At 42.0% G+C, this 10,936-nt stretch overlaps 1 protein-coding gene across 1 annotated transcript in view; it reads right to left on the bottom strand.

Moving 5' to 3' along the window:
* Positions 1-10,517, bottom strand: part of LOC137889298 (chemokine-like protein TAFA-2) — a 71,503-nt gene extending 60,986 nt beyond the window's left edge. Inside the window, exon 1 of the mRNA XM_068733086.1 lies at positions 10,028-10,517. The gene's annotated coding sequence lies outside the window, so the exon portion shown is untranslated. The remainder of the gene's footprint in view (positions 1-10,027) is intronic.
* Positions 10,518-10,936: the final 419 nt, after the last annotated feature.

The following is a 10,936-nucleotide window of genomic DNA, read 5'->3' as shown; positions in this document are numbered from 1 at the left end:
TCGGAAGAGTTCATGTCAAGCACACCAAGTGGGCTACACCTACCACTGCTAACATGTTTGGACCCTGGTGCAGCACCACAGACAGCTCCCTCATTGAATCCCTCTGCTCTGGTCAGCACCACAGACAGCTCCCATACTGCATAAGGTGCAGTCTGGATGACACAGGACAGCAATACTCAGAAAGACGGTTTAGGAGGTTTAGGAGCTTTAAGAGCCCAATTAGTGTAGTCAGGGGTATGCAGATTGTGCAGAATATCCCCACCTCTAAACAAACAATATAAAGTATACTCACAGCTCAATCTGCCACTAACTCCTACAGTGTACAACCAAGATTTGGAAATTCCACCTGATGTCTCACTGATAGTCATCACGTTGCATGTTCGTGATGACATTTAACTGGTAATAATAATTTCAACTGTTTCCTGTGTTTTATGTAAAATGCATATCAAAGTCATCCATATTTTTTGTTGCTCAGTAAAAAAAAAAACACAACATGCAGAGACATAATCAAATCAATCTTTAAACAAGACAAAGACTCTGAAGATGGACATAGGCACAGTAGCACTTTGAGCTAACAATGCTAACATGCTGATGTTTAGCAGGCATAATGTTCACCAACTTAGTGTAACATTTTGTCAACAGACCGTCCAACAGATCAACATTGCCATCTATAAACCCATACCACTATCATGACTACAAATTACATTTCTAATTTTCACATAATAGTACAGACATTCTTAATAAGTCAAATAATTTCTTTTTGAGATAAGAGCAACAAAACGTGTAGAAAACATATTGATTAAAATAATTGACAATGTAATTCCTTGTTACCAAAAGCCCCAAAGCCATCGGCATCACAAATAAAGCTCCTATTTGTGCCCTTTTCTGCCACAGCTGCAGTCCGGGGGAGGACACAAGGCCGGCTTAGCCTCATCGCATAAAGGCAGGCGGAATGCTAATAAAGTTGGATTCAATCAAATTGAAAGCAGTCTTTTGGTAATTCATGGCTTTAAATTTAGAATTTTTGTTCTGCATTCAGAGCCTCTCTCTGCCGTTCCCACAGAGCCTGAGTGTTATCCTCACTCAAACTGAGAGGAGGTTGTGTTATCTACTGACGTCGTCACTTTAATTGTACACAGACATAAACAGTTAAACAAATACTATGATTATAAATGATCTTAGAGTGGTTATGAATGAAATCCTCTTTTCTTATTGTAACATGATCTTTGGTGCTAAACAGAAATTGCTGATGTTCCATTCCTCACAGTAGATATCATCTTTTTCTGGTCACTTTTGCTTTTTCCTCTCGCCATTTGTTCATTAAGTCCTGTTTTCTGGCGGCACTGACACATATCTTTGTCTCCTCGGCCTCGGGGGTTATCACTAAATCCAGCTAAGCAACACATTCCTGTAATGAACGACTGTGGCTGCTGGCAGAAAGTATCGGGCATCATAATCTGTCCACCAAATGGTTTTCTCCCGAAAAGACCAAACCAGCACTGGGTATTAAAAATGATAAATACCAAATGTAAAAGCTACATACAAGTCGTGTTCAGTTATAATATTTATACAATATTTACAATATTTGTATTAAACGTTGCATATTAAAACCGACTCAGGTTTGTGTTCATGATTATATGCATGGCTGTAGTTTTCTCCCTGTGTGCCCTCAAAATGCTCTGGCTAATGGCAGTGTCATAATATTAGTCATATTAGGAAGGGATTAGTAAGAGAAACCGTCTTAAGGATGTGATCCCAGGGAGGGGGTGCCAGATACTGCTTGTATTACTGTCAGCCCTGTCTCGCGCACACACTGGGAGCCTAGCAAGCCTCGCCTGCTCTCTTCAATAGGATCTGTAGAGAAACATGTCACACCGAAGCGCACCACCTACTGTAGCTCATTCCCCTTCTTCCACTGTTTTTGTTTTTTTTATATATATCTCATCTATTGGAGTGCTGGTGTGAAACATGTCTTGTAGAAAAACAGAAATTGCTCCGGCTGTGTTGGAATGTTGAAGTGTACAGATTAGGAGAACAAGACCTACCCTCTTGAGCTTCTTAACAAGGTGTTCCCTCTTACTGTCATTTATGTTTGAAGTGACTTCCCAGGAACTAAAGTGCATGACTTACAGAACAGTATGTTTCTGAAAATGTAGTGTTGATACCAGTGACGGCTGGCCGGTGGAGGGCGCACATGCAGCGACCCCACCAGCCACAAAGTTTATTCAGTGTCAACCGCTTCCATAGGATCCAATGGGAAGCAGCTCAATTCCCAGCCCCTACAGTCTGCCTGTAGAAGTGTCATTGGACAAGATACTGAGAGCCAACTTTCTCCCAAAGGCTGTGGCATCACTGTGTTTGTCAATGTGCATGAGTTTAGATCCTGATGGGCAGGTGACATCTTGCATGGCAGCCTCTGCCATCAGTGTAGGAATGTGTGTGCGAATGGGTGAATGTTGGCATGTAGTGTACAGTGTTTTGAGTGGTCGGAAGACTAGAATGGAGCACCATTTACCGATATGTCGCTATTCATTCATAACCTATATCATTCATTTCCAGCTCCACTGGTCCAGGCAGCTGTCGATGGCAAGATAGCATGGTAGGCTAAACTGTAGGCTGTTGCAACTGTTTGTAATGCACTACTGCACATTGAAATTGCAATAACAGAAGCAGTCGGCCTTTAAGCATTAAGCAGAATATAACAACCAAATCCAAAATTGGTCTGAAAATGAAAAACATTTAAATAAACTATATATTTTTTCTAAATCTATGTTTGTTTTGTTTTGTTTTTGTTTGCTTGAGAGAAAAGTTAGTAGCCAAGATAAGCTGTTGCATGGAGTGTGTTTGCTTGTCTAATTCCATTTTTGAGTAAATGTCTTCTACAGTTGGAGTCAAAGTCTCTCTGACCCAAGCTAAACCACAACATTGCTATTGTGTAAACAGAAGCTCTCAGTAGCCCCACCCAGGTAAATAATCATCATCAGCCACTGGTTGATACGTGGACACAAAAGTATAAAAATGTGTATGTATTTATTTCTCCATCCCCTTCTACAGCTCTGCCATTGGTGGGCTTCAAGCAAGAGACCAGCTAAACCACACTAACACACAACCAGCCCCTCAAAACTGCAGTGATAACTGCTGTGATTGTGCTACATCTTAAACATACCTATCTACAGCGTAGAAAGCTTCACACTGAATGCATAATTGCATAATTAGATATAATTGCATGTGCTGTGGGCTTGCCTAACAACCTAATTAGGCAGCCATAAAGCTAGTGGTTCCACTTATAAGAGCATAATGAAAGACTACAAGATAAAAGGGCATACACAGACAAACACAGGCAGCCAGTAGGATATGCCCTGAGCTGAAAACAGGCCAAAAAAAGAGTAGAAATTATTAAAGTGACTCTCATTATACTCTGTCAACAGCAGCTCAGTTCATCACTGACTGTGAGTGTCTCTGCGGTTCCCATGTCACAGCGTTTTGGGACGTCATTTGCTCCCAACTTTTCTTTCGCCATCGCAGAAGGAATGACCAAGACGAGACTCACACAAACACTCCCCAGGAGAGCAGAGATCTCACACACACACACACACACACACACACGCACACACAAAGCCGGGCCTAATGACCACAGTGATTGCTGTGTAGTTGTTGTTGATGTAGAAAGCTGCTGGAGCCAGAGGGTTGTATGTGTGGCGTAGCTCTGACTTAACTGGTTAACGGCTCCTCGTTGCCGTCAGCCATAACGAGTCAGCCGTAATGCCGCCAAAGCTGCAGTGTCTGTGTCGGTCGGTTTATTACCGCTGCTGAAAGTGATACCACATCTACAGCCCACACACTGGTGGAGACTCCTGTCACTGCAGACTCATTAACAGAAGCTACAGCTGCGCCAAAATCAACAAATCAAATTGCTTTCTTAGTAAGTTACAATGTGTCACAGCACAGTTGGCTGCTAAAAAAGCAACCATGGTTGTTAACATGTACACCAAGAATTTAGTCACCATGGTACCGCAACATCCACCGCAATCTAATGTTTCTGAAATGTTGTCAATTATGCCTCGATGAGCCAGCAGGTTTTACAGTTCTGCAACATTAAAATGTGTCGACCAAACAAGCGCTTACTAGGCAATCACCATTATAAATTATAAAGAAACTATATATTCACTTTTTTTGTTTTTAATGATTAGCTTTTCTTTTTATTATGGAACATTGTTATACTTGCCTCATACAAGCTGCTTAAGCAGAAATGTACTTATTGATAATAGTCATGTCACGTTAATACCAAATCTTCTGAGTGAAGTGAAGTTGCTGAATCACCATTGTCACTGACTGAATCAGTAGCCTTAGCAGTGGAGCTCAACTCAGATGCAGTACTTTAGTTCCTGGTGAAAATCTGATTGAAAGAAAATAAGTGATGTGTTCACTTCCTGATGTACACACTGAAGTGCAGTTTATTGCTTAGCTTAGGGAAAAAGTCAACAAACGTTATAGTTGGTGACAATGAATCTCTTAACTGAACTGAACTAATCAATCAAAATGTCCACCTCTATTTTGAAATGAAAATTTGAGTTTGAGAGTGAGAGACTGGTGAGACGGCACAGCAGGGAGTTTGGTCAAGAGAGAGATGGCCATTAACAGTGTAAATGACGGGAAACATGTAATGACAGGACCCTCGAGTCACTGATGAGGGTGATGGATGGCTTTCAACTCAAATATATGGCAGGTCATCACTCACCGCAGACTTAAGCATGAGCATACGATGCATTTTCGGACACAGAATCACACACACTCACTCATGCTCTCTCTCTCATTCTCTCCCCTATTAACCTTCTGCTCATCCACTTACACTGCCTCGCACGTGCTATTCAGCATTGTATTGTTGGCCCTGCAATCACATCAATAGCTTTGGAAAACACTCATGTATGCATGGAAACACACTCACACACAAACACACACACACACACACACACAGAGTGTCGGTCACCGTTGCCCTATTACAAACCCTCATTAGTCAAATAAGGAAAGCACTGCCACAGTATTCCTCTGTCGTTTTACTTTGCCAAAAATAAATATCATTATCTATAACCAATCGCTTATTATTTTCTGTACAAAATGTATAAAATAATTAGCAATCAAAGAATTACAAGAGTTCAACATGATGTCAGTTTCTTGTTTTGTCTTGTTTTGAGTAAAATATCCCAAACAAATCAATACAATATGGCTGTAACTGGCAAACATATGTTCTTTTTTACTTGATGAATAATTATTAACTTAGGACTGCTACTACGGATTATTTTTATTGTTGAATATTTTGTTATTATTTTAGTTTATTTTCAGATGAATTGGTTAAAATCTTTAATTGCTTGTTATTTCCAACAACTTGTCCAATACCAAAAAATACTCAATGAAAGAAAGCAAATCCTCATATTTAAGACTGTAACTAGATTTATTTTGGCATCTTTGCTTGTAAATGACCTAACCGATTACTCAGTTATACAAATTAACAGAGTTCTTAAAATTGCTAATTTTGTCCAATCATAAAAAAAAACAAGGCCACGTGAATAGAATATGGCAGTAACTGGTAGAAGTTTATTTAGTTGAAGAATAACATAAACAATTTATTTTATATTTTATTTTTATTCTGGATTAATCATTTAGTCAACACAAATGTCTATGTCCACCAAATTCTCCAAAACACAAAGATATTAAATTAGTGGAGATATTAAATATAGATAAGCAGCAGCTCCTCAAATTTAAAAAGCAAGAACCAGAATTTTTAAAGCATTTTTATGTATCTATTCATTTCAAACACTGACTCTTAACACTGTATTTCTCTTGCATTTTGCTCTTCTTCATTTGTCTTGGTGCCTTATTTTGTCCTTTTGCACCTTATGTTGACTGCCTTGTATGCACTGCTTCTAATCTTAAATGTGGCACCATTGGTTCACTCGGTTGTCAAAAGTACTGCCATGAATTTTCTGATGATCAACTAACGAACTGATTTTCTCTCATTTGACCACTGAGTTAAACAACAAACTGTTTCAGCCCTACACACACTGCCCTGGCTGTGACAACGACTGAAAGAAAAGCTTAATGTTTTTCCCCCGATGCAACTTCTCTCCTCTACCTCTGGTCTTCCCCACTTCCTTGCTCTGTAGTCAAGGGAATCGGTGTGTGGGGTACAGAGGTGCTGGGTAAACAGTGGTTCTGCAAAGTGCTTTTTCCCGGGCTCTGTATACCCGGGTAATAGAGGCAGTAATAGAGTTTGTTCAGGCTAAGGTAATCCTGAAGCTGTGAGCGCAGCATCTGCTGCTGTTTCCCTCTGACGCGGTTCTGTTCCACAGCAGGTACTGATGCTGTTGTAGCTGTCACCGTTACTGTCCCACAAAAGCCGTTTGGGAGCAAAGCAATGTGTTATGTGTGAATGTGTATTTTCTACAACAACAAAAGTGTGTCAAAGATATATATGTTTGTGTATATGTCTGTGTGCATCCTGAGCGAAAATTGCATACAGATAAAGTGAGAGTTTGCTCAAAGATGAGTGTCTGTGGGGGAGGGAAGGTGTCTGGTGTGTGTGTGTGTGTGTGTGTGTGTGTGTGTGTGTGTGTGTGTGTGTGTGTGTTTGGTGGAAAAGTCTGGGTCTGTGTGTATGTGTGCGGAGAGAAAGAATCTAAAAAATATATGTTTGGATGTGATAGCTCACCTTTGGGAGGTGGGATAAGAACAGGGCTGGCGGCTAGGAATGAATTTACGGAGCCCGATCTCCCAGAAACAATTTCTTTATGTGGGTTACACACATTTAGAGTGGCTACTCGTCCCCCCTGGGCCTCGGCACACCACACACAGCTACTGGAGATGGCCAATGAAATACAGAACACCTTTTATAGGACACATGCTTTTTATTTATTTTTATTTATCCCCTGTAGCTTTCTTCCCCCCCCCCCTCTCTTTCTCTCTCTGTGTTTAGGTCTCTGTCTCACTTGCTCTTGCTTCTCATTCTTGTTCTTTCTTTTTTAATTATCTCCTCTTCTTTTCTCATCATGCACAGCTACAGGAGGTGGCAAATACAAACAAGATCACCTTTAACACAGACTATACTTTTTCATTTCTGCCTGGTTGCTCTCCTTGTCCCTGTCTGTCTCTCTTTCTCTCTGGACAGCAGCTTTGACAGTATTCCCATGACCCAGAGGGCTTATTGGTAGAAGAGAAGGATAAAGGAAGTGAGAGGGAGACATGTAGGAAGAGGGAGCGTATGGGTTAAAAGTGCACAGGGAGACATAAGGAAATTGTGGATTAGAGAAACATGAAAGTTGGCTGCATTTTAAGGATAACTCGCGTGTGCTTTTGGTCATGTTGCCAGAAGGAGGCAGGGTAAAATTGTCCAATTTAAACAAGTCCTGTGGACTCTGCTGGTTTGCTAATCAGTGTATCCCCTTGCTCTTCACATACAGCCATTCAATTTCCAAAAGCAAACATGCACTGGGGTGTCCCTGTGGCACAGGGATTAAGACGCCCACTATGACCTTTGTTGCATCTCTCTCCATTATTTCCTGTCACCTTTCCACTAATCACTATGTAATAAAGGAATAAAACGGCAATAAAAAATCTAATAAAAAGCAAAGATTCACCTAAAACCGAGTCTTGACCGAGGTAGTTCTTCTTTACCACATCATCCTCTCCATCTCTTGTGTTATTTCAGTTAAATATTTTGCCTGGTTTTGAAGAAGATATAATGTGAGTCAGCCAACCTGGCAATTCATTTTAAAGTAAGGACACATGAGGAGAAGTGCTATTCTGTTGTGTTTTATTTATTGGACCGGTTGTGCAGCCGTCATCAGGAGGCTGCAATTACTTAATGTTTCCTAAATGATATGGCACAAAAGAAGACATAGGTTACATAAATGCATGTAAAGATTTAATCTTTATTAAAAAATGAGAGTCTAAATACTGTTTTGTCCTGCTCACTTGGACGTCATTTCCATTCTTCCTTCCTCTGTCCTCATTTTTCTATCTTTCTTTTCATTCTCTCCATTTTATTGAATGAACTGGTGATGTTTTAACATTTCATGATGGTATTCATCAGCCTGTGGCCATATTCAAAATACATTAGAGAACCATTCTAGGAGCAAGTGACTGCACATGTATTTGTTTATTTTAATGCATTCCTTTTCCACATAAACCTCAGCACCTTATCTTGGTCCCGCCTCTGGCTGCCACCTCCCTGCACCTCTACTCTCCTGTCACTCATGTCTCACTGTCAGTTCTCTTCCTGCTTATTTTGTAACTCCCTCACTCCACTTCTCAGCCTCGTCTCTTCTATGTTCCTTGCAGAGGCTCGTGAAAACAGGAGGAGAGTAAGAGAAGGAGACAGATGGAGCTGGAGCATGTCAAAAATATGTCCACAGTTGGGATGACCATCTTTGGTTGAAGCGAATCACCTTATGCACACACAAGGATTTCATAAACAAGTCAAGGTGATTAAAAGGCCAGAAATAGCCATAAGATAACATGATCAGGAGACACAAATGTTACCATGCAGGCTCTACACTGTTCTTCGCTGTACCTATACGTCGTATAGAATGAGAGATAACGTCTGTGTACAGAAGTAGGAGGTCTCAGGGTGGATCGCTGAGTCTACAAACACTGGACTTTCATCCGGGAAACCGCTGTTCATGTCTCATTTGAAACCAGAAGTAAATGTTGAATTATTTGCCACTTCCGTAATTACTTGAACATAAACATTGACTTATTTGTTACTGAACTTTTGTACTCAAGTAACAACACTTCTGTTGTTATTTTAACCCAAAACACGATCTTTTCCTAAACCTAACCAAGTAGTTTTGTTGCTTAAACTCCGCAGGCGCTTGCGCAGGTGCACTGATCGCTCGTGTTGCTTGACATTCCTTGGAAAACTCACAAAAAAATAATAGGAAAATTTACATAAGACATCATACAAACCATTGTAAGAGGATATGTTGCACCATGTTACCTCTAACAGTGTATTTTAACATATCCAGAGCTATAAGTAGTGACTGTCACAACTCACAGCCTCTTCACTGCTGCCAAATTGATGCACTATGTGTCCACTGCCGCCAATAAAGGTCACCTTATGAATCACCATCTACAGTACATGGTGATCCATGGCGCTGCTGCAGAAGACGCCCACCGCTTTCAGGGTGATGACTTCCTCTACATGCTCCACACACACTTCACATTTTGAATGTGTACAAGCAGTATGTTCCTCTCATGTAAAGACTATACAAACCACTGTTGAGTGTAACTATTTGATTTTTTTAAATGAGGGAGAGATATTTATTGCGAAGGAAACATTAAGGTTCCTTATCTGTTCTTTCACCATGACTAAAGGCAACAGCATGCTTATCATTTAGCACCTTTGGACACAGCACAGCTCATAGAATTTGTCAAAATAAGGTGAGCAGCTGTTTGCCCCCGCAAAAGCTCTGCATAACACAGCGCACTGAACCCGGTGCCATATGCCCGTATACGCACAGCTAAGACCTACGTGCCCCCTTTGTGCGCGCGCGCGTGTGTGTGTGTGTGTGTGTGTGTGTGTGTGTGTGTGTGTGAGAGAGAGAGAGAGAGAGAGAGAGAGAGAGAGAGAGAGAGAGAGAGAGAGAGAGAACGAGAGGGCTGTGCAACACCTGAAACACCCGCAATCATTTGTCTTTGCTGTAAAATCACCACCGCGATAATAAAACTCATACCATGCTGATGGGATATTACCGCGAGGAAATCTTTTTGCATAACACTCATGCATTCATAAAATCAATATCTTGTATATTCCCTGAAATGGAACGGATGAAGTGTAATACATTCCGTGCGTAACTGATTTTTCAAAGACGAGATAATGAGTAGAATGTTATAAAGCATATTAATCACGCGTGGCAGGTGTGCCACTAATTTACTTCGTCTCACGCGCACTGCCAACAGTCAACAGAAAGCGCATTAAAACCGTGGGCTGCACCAGGGTGTTCTGTGCAGGTGTAAAGGCACCGATCCATACCTGTTGGTGCGGTGTGGTCTTGTTCTGTTAGCCCAGCAGGTGATCCTCTCTCCTCATAGCCGCTCCGCTATCCGAGACGGGGGAGAGGCTCGCATCCCCTCTCCGGTACCATAAAACGGCTCCTCTCTCTCACACCGGCCGCTTTGGTTCGACTGGAGCGGAAAAAGTTACACCATACCCTCCACCTCCGCAGCCGGGCAAGAGAGCAACGAAGCCGGTGGCAGATCTGACCTCCTGGGTTAAATGCAGCGGTTACTCCGGTGCAAGAAAAGGTCCCCTGAAAGTTCCGCTGCTCTCCTCCGCTTTTGCACAACGGGGTGAGACAGGAAACTTAGTTATTAAGACATACCAACATGGAGGAAACATCCAACTTAAAACCTCCCTCAATCAGCCTTTTGTTTAGCACCGAGAATCCCCCGTTTATCCTCTGCAGGGGGAAGCGGCGAGAAAGTAGCCGAGTGTGACGGGACAGAGGTGCGATGCGGTCGGGGAGTCAGACAGACTGTTGGTGCGCTCCCCCCCTGTCCGCCTGGAAGACAGAGAGCGCTGCTTCACTGTCAGCTGTGAAGCGGAGCAGCGCTCCCTAGCGGCCTGAAGAGGGAACAGCTGACTAGACAAGCGCATGCAATAAATGTAAATGATACTGTACAGTAATGTGAAGAAGACCATATGGGCTGCGCCAAGACCTGTTGGATATATTATGTCCTCTCTTGTCAACATAGACTGGCAGACGAGCTGATGTAGGCCCTATCAGCAACCACACGCACACACACACACACGCACACACACACACGTACACAAACAGTCCCACAATTCCAAATGCGTCAGCAATGGCTCTCTGGGGGATGGATGCTGGACATGGGGAAAGTCTGAAATGTTTGTGTCACTTCAAGAAGGACAAAACCATAT

The sequence above is a fragment of the Cebidichthys violaceus genome, unplaced genomic scaffold (assembly GCF_023349555.1).
Source record: "Cebidichthys violaceus isolate CVI_PGR_0920_01 unplaced genomic scaffold, fCebVio1.0.p SCAF_6, whole genome shotgun sequence".
In the NCBI taxonomy this organism is placed as follows: domain Eukaryota; kingdom Metazoa; phylum Chordata; class Actinopteri; order Perciformes; family Stichaeidae; genus Cebidichthys; species Cebidichthys violaceus.
The sequence above is the reverse complement of the archived record's forward strand: the minus strand, read 5'-3'. Positions and strand labels throughout refer to the sequence as shown.